This window comes from Terrapene carolina, unplaced genomic scaffold (assembly GCF_002925995.2).
Source record: "Terrapene carolina triunguis isolate 2854851 unplaced genomic scaffold, T_m_triunguis-2.0 Scaffold96, whole genome shotgun sequence".
NCBI lineage: Eukaryota > Metazoa > Chordata > Testudines > Emydidae > Terrapene > Terrapene triunguis.
The window spans coordinates 26,480,876-26,494,679 of record NW_020664447.1 but is presented as its reverse complement, the minus strand read 5'-3'; positions in this window follow the sequence as shown (position 1 = coordinate 26,494,679).

The following is a 13,804-nucleotide window of genomic DNA, read 5'->3' as shown; positions in this document are numbered from 1 at the left end:
AAAAAAAATAAAAATAAAGAAGTCCAGGTTAATCTACCAGGTATGGAGAGATTTTAAATTCCATGTCTGCCAAATGTCAGCTTTAAGTAAGTCATGCAAAAACTCTATTTAAATGAATGAGCCTATCACGGACTATGAGAAATCAAATGGGAAATACTATTTGGTGGTTAGAATAAAATGGTCTGTATGGCGAGGAATAGATTAGGCTGCCTCACAGTCACTGAGCAGAGATAATAGGAGATGATATGAATGTGGAAATAGTAATTTGCGATGGGCCTCATAACACTTGCAGCATGCATGAATAGGAAGAGCATGGAGGTCCGGTTCTTTCTTTCCTTATTTCATGAAAGCTGAATCCCAGGCATTTGCCAGGGAGAGCTATGTGCAGCTGACTTCTCCACCCTGATGTGATGTGTAGGGAATATTCTTTAAACATCAGGGCATTGCATTAACTGTAGCAATATCTGGGTTACTGCAGTCAGAGACAAGGCGTATGTATCCAAAATTCCCCAAGTGGCCATTGTTATTGGGGAGTCTCAGTTTTGGGGTTTCCTGGCTCTACCTCTATTTTGACACCCCAAAAAAGAGGCCTGCAAAATCAGTGTCCTCCATGGAAACATTCACATAGCATCTAAAGTCATACAGAGACAGATATATCCTAGAAGTGAATGCCTGGCTGCGAGGATGGTGTTGCCAGGAGGACTTCGGCTTCCTTGACCACAGGATGCTGTTCCAGGAAGAAGGACTGCTAAACAGGGATAGGGTCTACCTATCGAGGAAAGGGAAGAGAATATCTGGCTACAGACTGGCTAACCTAGTGAGGAGGGCTTTAAACTAGGTTCAACAGGGGCAGGTGACCAAAGCCCACAGGTAAGTTAAAAACATGGAGAATCTGGGGGGAGCATGGGGTGTTATAGCAAAAATAAGGGAGAGAAAAGACAGAACTGGGTGGGAGGGGGAATCAAATCAGTATGTTAGATGTCTGTATACTAATGCAAGAAGTATTGGGAATAAGCAGAAAGAACTTGAAATGCTAGTAAATAAACACAACTATGACATAGTTGGCATCATGAAGACTTGGTGGGATAATATGCATGACTGCAATATTGGTATAGAAGGATACAGTTTGCTCAGGAAGGACAGGCAGGGGGGAAAGGGAGGAGGTGTTGCCTCATATATTAAAAATGTATACACTTGGACTGAGGTTGAGCTAAAAATAAGTAACAGACTTGTTGAAAGTCTCTGGGTAAGGATAAAAGGGGTAAAAAAACAAGGGTGATGTCATGGTAGGGGTCTACTACAGACCACCAAACCAGGAAGAAGAGGTGAATGAGGCTTTTTTAAACAACTAACAAAAAAATCCAAAGCACAAGATTTGGTGGTGATGGGGGACTTCAACTACCCAGACATCTGTTGGGAAAATAACACAGCAGGGCACAGGTTATCCAACAAGTTCTTGGACTGTATTGGAGACTTTTTTTTTATTTCAGAAGGTGGAGAAAGCTACTGGGGGGAGACTGTTCTAGGTTTGATTTTGACAAATAGGGAAGAACTGGCTGAGAATTTGAAAGTGGAAGGCAACTTGGGTGAAAGTGATCATGAAATGATGAGTTCATGATTCTAAGGAATAGTAAGCGGGAGAACAGCACAATAAAGACAATGGATTTCAAGAAGGCAGACTTGAGCAAACCCAGGGAGTTGGTAGGTAAAATCCCATGTGAAACAAGTCTAAGGGGAAAAACAACTGAAGACAGTTGGCAGTTTTTCGAAGAGACATTAAGGGCTCAAGAGCAAACTATCCCACTCCGTAGGAAAGATAGGAAGCACGGCAAGAGACCACCCTGGCTTAACCAGGAGATCTTCAATGATCTAAAACTCAAAAAAGAGTCCCACAAAAAGTGGAAACTCGGTCAAATTACAAAGGATGAATATAAGCAAATAACACAAACATGTAGGGACAAAATTAGAAAAGCCAAGGCACAAAATTAGATCAAACTAGCTAGGGACATAAAAGGAAACAAGAAAACATTCTACAAATACATTAGAAGCAAGAGGAAGACCAAGGACAGAGTAGGCCCATTACTCAATGAGAGGGGAAAGACAATAACAGAAAATATGGAAATGGGAGAGGGTCACTTCTTTGCTTCGGTTTTCACCAAAAAGTTTGGTGGCGACTGGACATCTAACATAGTGAATGTCAGTGAAAATGAGGTAGGATCAGAGCCTAAAATAGGGAAAGAACAAGTCAAAAATTACTTAGACAAGTTAGATGTCTTCAAATCACCAGGGCCTGATGAAATGCATCCTAGAATACTCAAGGAGCTGACTGAGGAGATATCTGAGCCATTAGCAATTATCTTTGAAAAGTCATGGAAGACAGGAGACATTCCAGAAGATTGGAAAAGGGCAAATATAGTGTCCATCTATAAAAAAGGAAATAAGGACAACCCAGGGAATTAAAGACCAGTCAGCTTAACTTCTGTACCCGGAAAGATAATGGAGCAAATAATTAAGCAATCAATTTGCAAACACCTAGAAAATAATAAGGTTATAAATAACAGTCAACATGGACTTGTCAAGAACAAATCCTGTCAAACCAACCTGACAGCTTTCTTTGACAGGGTAACAAGCCTTGTGGATAGGGGGGAAGCGGTAGATGTGGTATATCTTGACTTTAGTAAGGCATTTGATATTGTCTTGCATGATCTTCTCATAAAGGGTACGACATAAAGGGATCGGCGGGTAGTGATTGATCTATCGGGGATCGATGTATCGCGTCTCGTCTAGACACGATACATCGATCCCCGAACGCGCTCCCCGTCGACTCCGGAATTCCACCAGGGTGAGAGGCAGAAGCGGAGTCGATGGGGGAGCGGCGGCCGTCGATCCTGCGCTGCGAGGACGCGAAGTAAGTCAATCTAAGTCAATCTAAGATACATCGACTTCAGCTACGCTATTCTCGTAGCTGAAGTTGCGTATCTTAGATCGATTTCCTCCCCCACTCCCCAGTGTAGACCAGGCCAAAGAAACTAGGGAAATACAACCTAGATGGAGCTACTATAAGGTGGGTGCATAACTGGTTGGAAAATCGTTCCCAGAGAGTAGTTACACTGGTCTACAATTTTTGAGACGTCGTCTGCTTCAGAGATAAAATGTGCTATTTATTATGTATTTTGATGTGCTGAATTCAAATATGACAATTAAAACAACTGATTGGCTAGTGTTTCTAAGATATTTAAGTTTTTACATTTTATGTCTATGTATATTGTGTAGATAGTAGAGTTTTAATCATAAATTGTAAACCTAGGTCTTTTCATGTGTTTATAGTTGCTTTACATGATAATATTTCACCTGTCCTGTTTATGTAACACTTTAAAAATCAGCAAAAGGGTTATATAAATAACATTTATTATGAAACAAAAGGCAAAAAACTATTCTGTACATAGTTTAGTCCTATTCAGTGTCTACTCGGCGCTTCTTGGCTTGTCTCTTGTATTCATTAAATGGAGCATCTCTTGTCACCGTCCAGCCATAGTCTGCAAGCATTGATGGGCTCCATTTGCCCTGATAGCGTTTCTCCATTGTTGCAATGTCCTGGTGAAATCGCTCGCCGTGCTTGTCGCTCACTGCTCCGCAGTTCGGTGGAAAAAAATCTAGATGAGAGTGCAAAAAATGTATCTTTAGTGACATGTTGCAACCAAGGCTTTTGTATGCCTTGAGGAGGTTTTCCACCAACAACCTGTAGTTGTCTGCCTTGTTGTTTCCGAGAAAATTTATTGCCACTAACTGGAAGGCTTTCCATGCCGTCTTTTCCTTGCCACGCAGTGCATGGTCAAATGCATCATCTCGAAGAAGTTCACGAATCTGAGGACCAACAAAGACACCTTCCTTTATCTTAGCTTCACTGAACCTTGGAAATTTTCCACGGAGGTACTTGAAAGCTGCTTGTGTTTTGTCAATGGCCTTGACAAAGTTCTTCATCAGACCCAGCTTGATGTGTAAGGGTGGTAACAAAATCTTCCTTGATTCAACAAGTGGTGGATGCTGAACACTTTTCCTCCCAGGCTCCAATGACTGTCGCAGTGGCCAATCTTTCTTGATGTAGTGGGAATCTCTTGCACGACTATCCCATTCGCAGAGAAAACAGCAGTACTTTGTGTATCCAGTCTGCAGACCAAGCAAGAGAGCAACAACTTTCAAATCGCCACAAAGCTGCCACTGATGTTGGTCATAGTTTATGCACCTCAAAAGCTGTTTCATGTTGTCATAGGTTTCCTTCATATGGACTGCGTGACCAACTGGAATTGATGGCAAAACATTGCCATTATGCAGTAAAACAGCTTTAAGACTCGTCTTCGATGAATCAATGAACAGTCTCCACTCATCTGGATCGTGAACGATGTTGAGGGCTGCCATCACACCATCGACGTTGTTGCAGGCTACAAGATCACCTTCCATGAAGAAGAATGGGACAAGATCCTTTTGACGGTCACGGAACATGGAAACCCTAACATCACCTGCCAGGAGATTCCACTGCTGTAGTCTGGAGCCCAACAGCTCTGCCTTACTCTTGGGTAGTTCCAAATCCCTGACAAGGTCATTCAGTTCACCTTGTGTTATGAGGTGTGGTTCAGAGGAGGAGGATGGGAGAAAATGTGGGTCCTGTGACATTGATGGTTCAGGACCAGAAGTTTCATCCTCTTCCTCTTCCTCGTCTGACTCAAGTGAGAATGATTCTGGTGCATCAGGAACCGGCAGTCCTTCTCCGTGGGGTACTGGGTGTATAGCTGATGGAATGTTTGTATAATGCACAGTCCACTTTTTCTTCTTTGACACACCTTTCCCAACTGGAGGCACCATGCAGAAGTAACAATTACTGGTATGATCTGTTGCCTCTCTCCAAATCATTGGCACTGCAAAAGGCAAAGATTTCCTTTTCCTGTTCAACCACTGGCGAAGATTTGTTGCACAAGTGTTGCAGCATATGTGTGGGGCCCACATCTTGTCCTGATCTCCAATTTTGCAGCCAAAATGAAGGTGATAGGCTCTCTTAACCATAGTGGTTATACTGCGCTTTTGTGATGCAAAAGTCACTTCACCACAAACATAGCAGAAGTTATCTGCCTTGTTCACACAAGTACGAGGCATCTCTGCTCACTTTGGCTAAACAGAAATGTGTCCCTTTGCAAAATCAAACACTGACAAATAAGAGAGCACGACACTATATGATTTCTCGAGCTGATATAGGGCAATTTGTTCAGCAGAGTGATGTAAGCTTCGTTATGATTGCATCATCCATGACTTCTAGGAATAACATGATGCAATTCATATAATGTATGATGCAATACCAGCTTCAGATTGCATCATTCATTGTTTTGCCTAAAAAGCAAGTACTGTCCAAACCCAGTCATAGATTTATTCATAGATCCAGTCAAAGATGTATTTTAGTCATTTCTGGTTTAAATTGAGATCCCTTCCCTTTATAACTCACTCATCCTCCGCCATTCCCAAGTCAAGGGTCGTATATACTGACCCAATAGCATATCTTGAAAACTAGAGCCAATCAACAATTTTAAGCATCATTTTCGTTCTCAGTGACCCAGAATTAGTAAAGTTTGACTACATTTATTTCAGAAGCATTTTGGCTGTAGAGCAGTGCAGTGGTTCACAGTCATGCTGGAAGGGCATAATGAGTGGGGTCCTGCAGGTTCTGGGTCTGGTTCTATTCAATATCTTCATCAATGATTTAGATAATGCATAAAGAGTATACTTATAAAGTTTGCGGATGATACCAAGCTGGGAGGGGTTGCAAGTGCTTTGGAGGATAGGATTAAAATTCAAAATGATCTGGACAAACTGGAGAAATGGTCTGAAGTAAATAGGATTAAATTCAATAAGGACAAATGCAAATTACGCCATGTAGGAAGGAACAATCCGTGGCACACATACAAAATGGTAAATGACTGCCTAGGAAGGAGTACTGTGGAAAGGGATCTGGGGGTCATAGTAGATCACAAGCAAAATATGAGTCAACAGTGTAACGCTGTTGCAAAAAAAGCAAACATCATTCTGGGATGTATTAGCAGGAGTGTTGTAAGCAAGACATGAGAAGTCATTCTTCCGCTCTACTCTGTGCTGATTAGGCCTCAGCTGGAGTATTGTGTCCAGTTCTGGGTGCCACATTTCAGGAAAGATGTGGGGAAATTGGAGACAGTCCAGACAAGAGCAACAAAAATGATTAAAGGTCTAGAAAACATGACCTATGAGAGAAGATTGAAAAAAATGGGTTTGTTTAGTCTGGAAAAAAGAAGACTGAGAGGGGCCATGATAACAGTTTTCAAATACATAAAAGGTTGCTACAAGGAGGAGAGAGAGAAATTGTTCTTCTTAACCTCTGAGGATAGGACAAGAAGAAATGGGCTTAAATTGCAGCAAGGGCGGTTTAGGTTGGATATTAGGAAAAACTTCCTAACTGTCAGAGTGGTTAAGCACTGGAATAAATTGCCTAGGGAGGTTGTGGAATCTCCATCATTGGGGATTTTTAAGAGCAGGTTGGACAAACACCTGTCCGGGATGGTCTAGATAATAGTCCTGCCTTGAGTGCAGGGGACTGGACTAGATGACCTCTCGAGGTCCCGTCCAGTTCTGATTCTATGATTCTATGAGTCCCTGTGGCTGGAAGGTTAAAGTGTAAGGTGACAAGTCAGCTATGTAAATTATATAAGTCAGCAGGTTCCCTGGGAGAGACCTTGACATGCCCTGACAGTCTGTTTGTTTAAGATAGGGAAGCTGGGTAAAGATGCAGTTTATTCAGGTTATTGCCCTGAGCATGACAAAGAAAGTCAATGTGACTGCCAGAACTCAGGGTCCAGGTTTTTTTCAATAGACAGTTGCCTAAGCAGCCATGTTTGGATTCAGGTCCAGATCCAGACTTTTGGTTTGTCACATTATAGAGATTGTGGAGTTCAGCTCCAGATAGAGAACCAAACCTCTCAGGGGTTTGGTTCAATTTTATCTCTAACACTGCAGTGGCAAAAAAGTTGTCAGCGTCAGAAAATAGTACCATGGCTATTGAGGGGCTGCCACAAATCCCTCACTTTTTCCATGGGAGAAGGTTTCGTGCCAATGGTGGCAACCTTTTAATGATTCTCTGATCAATCACCAGTGCATACAGAGGTGGGTAGGAGAAGTGCTATGGCACTTAATTCTCAATGAGATCTTGGAAAGGAGTCCTCAGATAGTATTTTGGCCCTTTTTAGTTTAGTATCAACTTTATAAATGTTATCTGTATCTATGTGAACCAGGGATTTTTATGCTGGCTCGTTGGGGGAGGGGAAGTTACTAAACTCACACCAGGAACTTGCCAGCATATTGTATTTACTCCGAATGCCTTGATTTGCCACTGCCTAGCAGTTGGCTTTGTCATTTACACTTGTGTAAAGTAGGGCTAAATGCTATCAGGGGAGAAAGATAATGTTTCTTACTCATTTTGCACTGGTGCAAATGACACCACCAGGGGCTGGGCTATAGTGACTCAGGCCCAATTTCTTTTTTAATTTCCTTGCCATTTTTAAGGAACAAACCGTATTCAAAGTTGCATCAACCCTGGACCTGAAGTTATCCTCCTCTCCTTAGCATACCATTTCCGACTTGTTGTTAATTAATATCTGTACAGTGCTTTGAAAATGTAAAATGTTGTGTAAGTGCCACATACTATTACAGTTTCTCTATGTAAAAAGAAAACAAAACAGACAAAAACCATGACAGCCTTATCTGTAAAAGTTAATTAATGACTGACCTATTAAACTAATAAATAATAATAGCAATGAAATACTATGGTTATATGATATGAAGGCATCCAATTATCCACTTGTAATTCATTAAAATGGAATTTCTATAGGCCCCACAAATAAGAAAGCCTAGCACCTTCAGTTCCTTTGTGCAGCAGAAGGTCTAGCTTGTGTGTGTTTGTGTACAGATAGGGAAACATATATACCTAGAATATGCCCTGTCAATCTTGCCCACCTGCTTCCCACATTCTGGATGCCCTAATCCCACAAACAGCCCTCTGTGAGGTCAGGTGGAAGCAGGGGAACACTGTTGCAGGGGCAACTGAGTCCCATTTTCATGCAGAACAGAGAAATCCAGGCACAGAATATCCCCTCTGCACATGAATGTCTTTAGTATATTCAGCACGTGTATTATTATGACCATTTTACAGATGCGTAAATTAAGGTACTGTGCTGTTAGTGGCCAAGACTTTCAAAAGTGGCTTCAGAATCAAATCAGTGGGAGCTGTGAGTGATGAACACCTCTGATAACCAAGTCCAAAGCATCTCATGTTGGGCACCCAAAATCAGTGGCCACCTTTGAAAACTTGGGTTTGAGTCAGTGGTTCTCAAACCTAGGGCTGCCGCTTGTTCAGGGAAAGCCCCTGGAGGGCCGGGCCGGTCTGTTTACCTGCCGCGTCCGTAGGTTCAGCCGATCGCGGCTCCCACTGGCCGCGGTTCGCCGCTCCAGGCCAATGGGGCTGCAGGAAGGGTGGCCAGCACGTCCCTCTTCCCGCGCCGCTTCCTGCAGCCCCCATTGGCCTGGAGCGGCGAACTGCGGCCAGTGGGAGCCACGATCGGCCGAATCTGCGGACGCAGCAGGTAAACAAACCGGCCTGGCCCACCAGGGGCTTTCCCTGAACAAGCGGCGGCCCTAGTTTGAGAACCACTGGTTTAAGGGACTCAACGTAAGCTTAGGAGTGAGTCATATGCAGAGTTGGGAATAGCATTTGACCCCAAGTTCCCTGTTCTAACCATCAGCCCACACTCCCTCATTAGATAGGCAGGCTAAGTATATGCAACACTACTTTGGGCAACCTTTTAAAAAAAATGACACCAATTTACTAATAGCAAGCATCACCAATCTTTCTTCAATGCGATTATGTTACAGTACATGAGGAGTGTCAAAAGAACTTTCATCATGATTAGTGGGGTGACAGTGAATAACAAAGGAAGAAATAATAGTTTGCCACTTGTCAGGTAATTGCTGCTTTCTTTGTACAGAATGCTTATTTGTCAAGGAAAATCCTAGGCAACACTTCATTGTGGAGATCCGAAAAACATATTCACTCACATGTGCGTGCCAGACACCATGGGCTTTTCCACTGGGCCAGACTGTGGCCTGGGCTGTGTACATGTGCAGAGGATAAAGTGGAGGAAGAAACACCCCTTAGGCCCTTGCTCAGATCTTGTGTCAAGCCACCCACATGTACGTGGGTGTTGCATGCCTGATACTCCCCTACTACTCACACACTAGGTATAGGGAGTGGGCATTGCCTGTATTGGGGCGAGAGGATTACTACTTTGATACTGGAATAGGTCAGCAGCAAACTATTGCACCCTCTACCTCCCTGGAGCAATGTGGAGCAGAAAGGGCTTATTAAAGGCTGGATTGTAATTTCCTTGGTGCAGGGACAGACCTTCTTTTTAGTCAGCTTCTGCAGAATGTAGCACAGTACGGTCCTGGCCTAGGAATAGGGCTCCAAGGCACTACAGGAGTGCAAATAATAAATAATTGTGCCTTTAGAAACTGCCCTGAGTGAGAGGGCAGCTCATAACTGCACTGACCCCCTGAGGAGCCTCAGGGCTTGGAGAATCAAACTTCCTTCTCTGAAGCAAAGTGAGAAATATGGGAGGGAGTAATTTGTTTATCAGGTGAAGCATACTCTCCCAGATCACTCTGTCTGAGTCCCATTGTTTGGTGTCTGAGGGGGTGTGGCCGTGGGGCTGCTCTTTAAAAGCCCATGCAACAAAGCATGGTAGTGCAAGCATGCCAGGCATACACAAGATCTTGTCTTCCTGCTTTGAGCAGGGTGACCCATGCCATAAGCTTGGCATCAGTCTCTTAAACAGTTAACTAACAAAATAACTCAGAAAGGTGGCTGTTTGCACCTTATAAACAGAGAAACAAAAAGCCTCAAATGCAAGCAAGTTTTTAGTTGCAGCACATCATTCTGGGGTAGCACTGAGGCACACTTGCCCCACCACATTCTCCCCCAGGTCTGCCAGTGAGAAGCAGCAGGCAAGACTTCTTCACTGGCCTGCTGGCTCCGACTGACCAGTGTTTCTCCGGGTCACTCTAGGCCTCTGGAGGACAATGTTGTTGGTCACGTGGTCTGAATGGGTTTCCTTGAGTGGGGCTGCCAGGGTGCAGATGCCTCCAGTGGAAGGCAGAGAAGATCTGATAGACTCTGTCACAGCTGGGCAGAGCCAAGATTCCAACGGGTGGACCTGGTGCACGCCCCTGGATCCAAACTATGCCAAGGACCAGGGTGATGTCCTTTTTCCCCTGACAAGCCAGTTCAACTGCATAAGGGCCAAAAAACATCTGGCCCTAACTAATCGGAATTAAATATTGGAACTAAAAGCCTTTTTCCTCTGTGGCATAGATTTAGGAATCTACATTTAGGAATCTGTGACATACTTCATTTTCACCTACAGATACTGAGTCCTTGTATAAGTTTGTTTGATAACGTTCAGATAAGCTCACTTGATACTAACAAGTTTTGATTCTCTCAGTGGCAGAAATGAGATTCGGGATTTGTTTGCTTCCAAAATGCTCTCTCACCTTTTCTCTCGTTGCAGGAAGTAGAATCTTTGTGACAGACACTGTACTTACTTTTTCCTTTGTGAATTTCACAGACTAGCTAAGGACACTCCTGGCAAATGCAAAGCTCTGACAGCTCTTTCGTGCATAGGAACGCATAGGTCATTAGCATCCTCAGTCTCATTTAATAATACCTTGTCCTTTATAAACTTCTAACAATCTCTTACAAGCCTTTAGGCACCATCTTATAACTCTATGGAGAGTCATGCTTGCAGTTTTCATAGAAAAGACCCAACAATACTTTTAGACAAATGTCCAAGAAATCATTTATTGATGCAGTCTTGGCATGACCACAGTCTATAGGAGGGAACCTGCTGGAAACAACCAAAACTTGTGCAGCCATTTCAAACCCACTGCTGCATGCATCATAATGAAAGAATGAGCTTATTTGTAATGAGCAAAAAGGATCCTGTTTAATCACGTATAGTTACACAAAAGATACCTACTTGCACAGCTTACTAGGCTGGTTGCAGATGCTCCACACTGACCCCTGTCCTAAATGACCCACAGTGAACCCTGGGCCCTCTACTCTGAGGGCTTGGTTTGCTCCCAGGTTTCCATTGTCACAAAGCAATGGAAGAAAGACTGTGGGTTCCCAGAGCTGGGAAGTCCACCTGGAGGGGAGGAAAAGGCAGCAGTTTAAGGCACCCACAACACCCATGTTACTTTGTCAGATGCTTGGAATCAGTCAGCTCCAACCCAATGCTGAGCAGTGCAGGTTGAAGAGTGGGCATGGTCAGGGAACTCTGAAGACGCTCTTATTCAGGAAGCCTGTGTTGGCAAAGTTCCTAAGGGGAGCTCTGAATATGTTTGAAAGCTGGCTTCCCCTGGAAGGCCCAATGAGGGAGGGCAATAGTGAATGCAGAGTCACGGCTTGATTCACCCTTCCTGTTACAATCTATCCCTTCTTCGAGTTTCCTGCTTCGGATAAGTAAATTCAATGATGGTGCTTAGTTCTAACTTTTATTTATTCTCCCTATCATGTTACATCCATGGCTCACTGATTGCATCTATCTGAGAGTTTTACCAACAAAGGACCCTAGCTGTTCTAATTGGTACAAGCTCAGTAAGTACCCTTCATCACACCAAGTAGTGCACTTCATTCCTTTGATATCAACTACTACACTGTGCATGTCAAGTAGAGTTTTACAGACTCAGATCTGCTAGTGCAGATATCACAGAAATTACTAGAGTATAATTATATCGAGAACATATGCAAGCATTTATTAGAAGTGCAACCAGTGTATGTCTCTGTACTTTAACATGTACTCTATGCCACTTACAATAGAGCATTATTGAAATGCACTCTGTTCTCCAAAGGTACAGCTAAGTTGTATTCCTATCTGTATGAAAATCTTAGCCTAACCTGCCTGCTCTAGAAATAGCAATGAACAGGTTGCTCAGACACTGTCTTCTGACTCTCTGGTTTCAGCGAGGTTATAAGGAACATGAGACTGATCTTTCTCACTGTGTCTCTATCCTTCTGTTTATGGCAATGGCCAAGACCAAGAAATATGAAAAGTTAAAATATATACAAATACATAATAGGCTGAAGATCTAAGTTATATTCCCACCTTTCCCCAAGAGTGACCATGTGATGTTAAGTAAGTCACTAAGGCCAACATTTTCATAAGTAGTGGTTGATTTTGGCATGTTAATTGTTGGGGTGTTGGGGATCCAGATTAAGACTCCTGGTGCCTGATTTTCAGGGCTGCTGAGCACTCTCAAGCCTACCTGAAGGCAATGGGAATGGCAAATGATTTTCACTTCTCAAAATCAGATCCTGGATGTCTCAGTTTAAATTAGTGGCTGTTTTTTTTAAATATTTTGCTGTAAGGGTCTTATCCTACTACCTATTAAATCAATGGGACGATTGTAAGAGGTCATTGGAAGTTATAGGATGGGAGGTGCCAGAGAGCACCAAAGCATTACCCTGAAATTTAGCCTCTGATGTATAAAATAGGCACCCCTATATTGGTAATAATTCATTGGCCCATGTCAATTATTGTCCAGCTTGTTTTCATGGGAGGGCTGGTGAGCTTTTTCATCATTCAGTCAATCAAAAAAGCATACCATAAACTGCCATCTGAGAAAATATGTCAGTCAAAACAGCTTTCCAGTTGGTTGATATTCCATTGCTTTGGAACTCAAAATCCATTAATGAAGTAGCCTAGGTAGAAGGAATGGGAAGGAAAATGAGGAAGGGTCACTTTCCTGTATAACCTCTATTCCATTAAGCACCACTGTCTAGCATATATAGAGGGGCTGGGTTTATAAGTCAGGATGGTAGAGGCCTGGTTTATGATTGTTCACTGGCAACGAGTTGAGATGTTGTCAGTTGGTTGTGTTATCACATGGTGCCTCCAATTCCCAAGACATGCGCATGAGTGCTACTATGAGAATACATTCAATGTAGAGTACAACTCATACAGTGCTCTAAAGGACCAATGAACCAATCTGGCTACAGAGCTCTTAAAGCAAAATTCTAGGAGGGCTGGAGAAGAGTGGGGGAGAGGTTTACTGAGAAAAGGAGAAGAAAAAAGTAATAAATAAGCAAACCGGAAATTAGTCAGTTTTTCCCATCAACACTTCCCTCGTTGCCTGACAGCCATGCCGCCAGGCTCTTGAGTCCTTCAAATGTGCCCTGAGTGGTGTGGTTAGAACATACATACACAGATAGAAATATTGAGGATTCTACTTTTCTTTGAGCCCTGTTCTTCCAGAGGGATGTGGCTGCTAAGTGCAGTGGTAGATGGGGAACAGTCTTAATCAGTAGCAAGAATCCAAGCACAATGGTAACAGCAAACTGAACCCTTCTTATGTAAACACACAGGGCAGCCAGAGATTCTATGTGGAAGTGCAGGGCATGTGAGTCCTGTATGAACCAAAGTCTATCACTCTGTGTGTCCTTCCCCCGAGGTGTCTCTGACTAACTAACCAGACAAGGGAGAGGCATCCCTGGGGTACTCACAACAAAAGCCACTTTGCAGATAGGTGGCCTCTAAATGTCTCAGGAATAGGAGCCAACTAATTAGTCCACAGCAGATAGTTCACTTCAACTCTTCAGAGGAACTAATAATGCTCACTGTCTAAGCAGTGAATGGTCCTCTCTCAGGATCACAGGGAAAGCTTCCATGAACTGGAACAG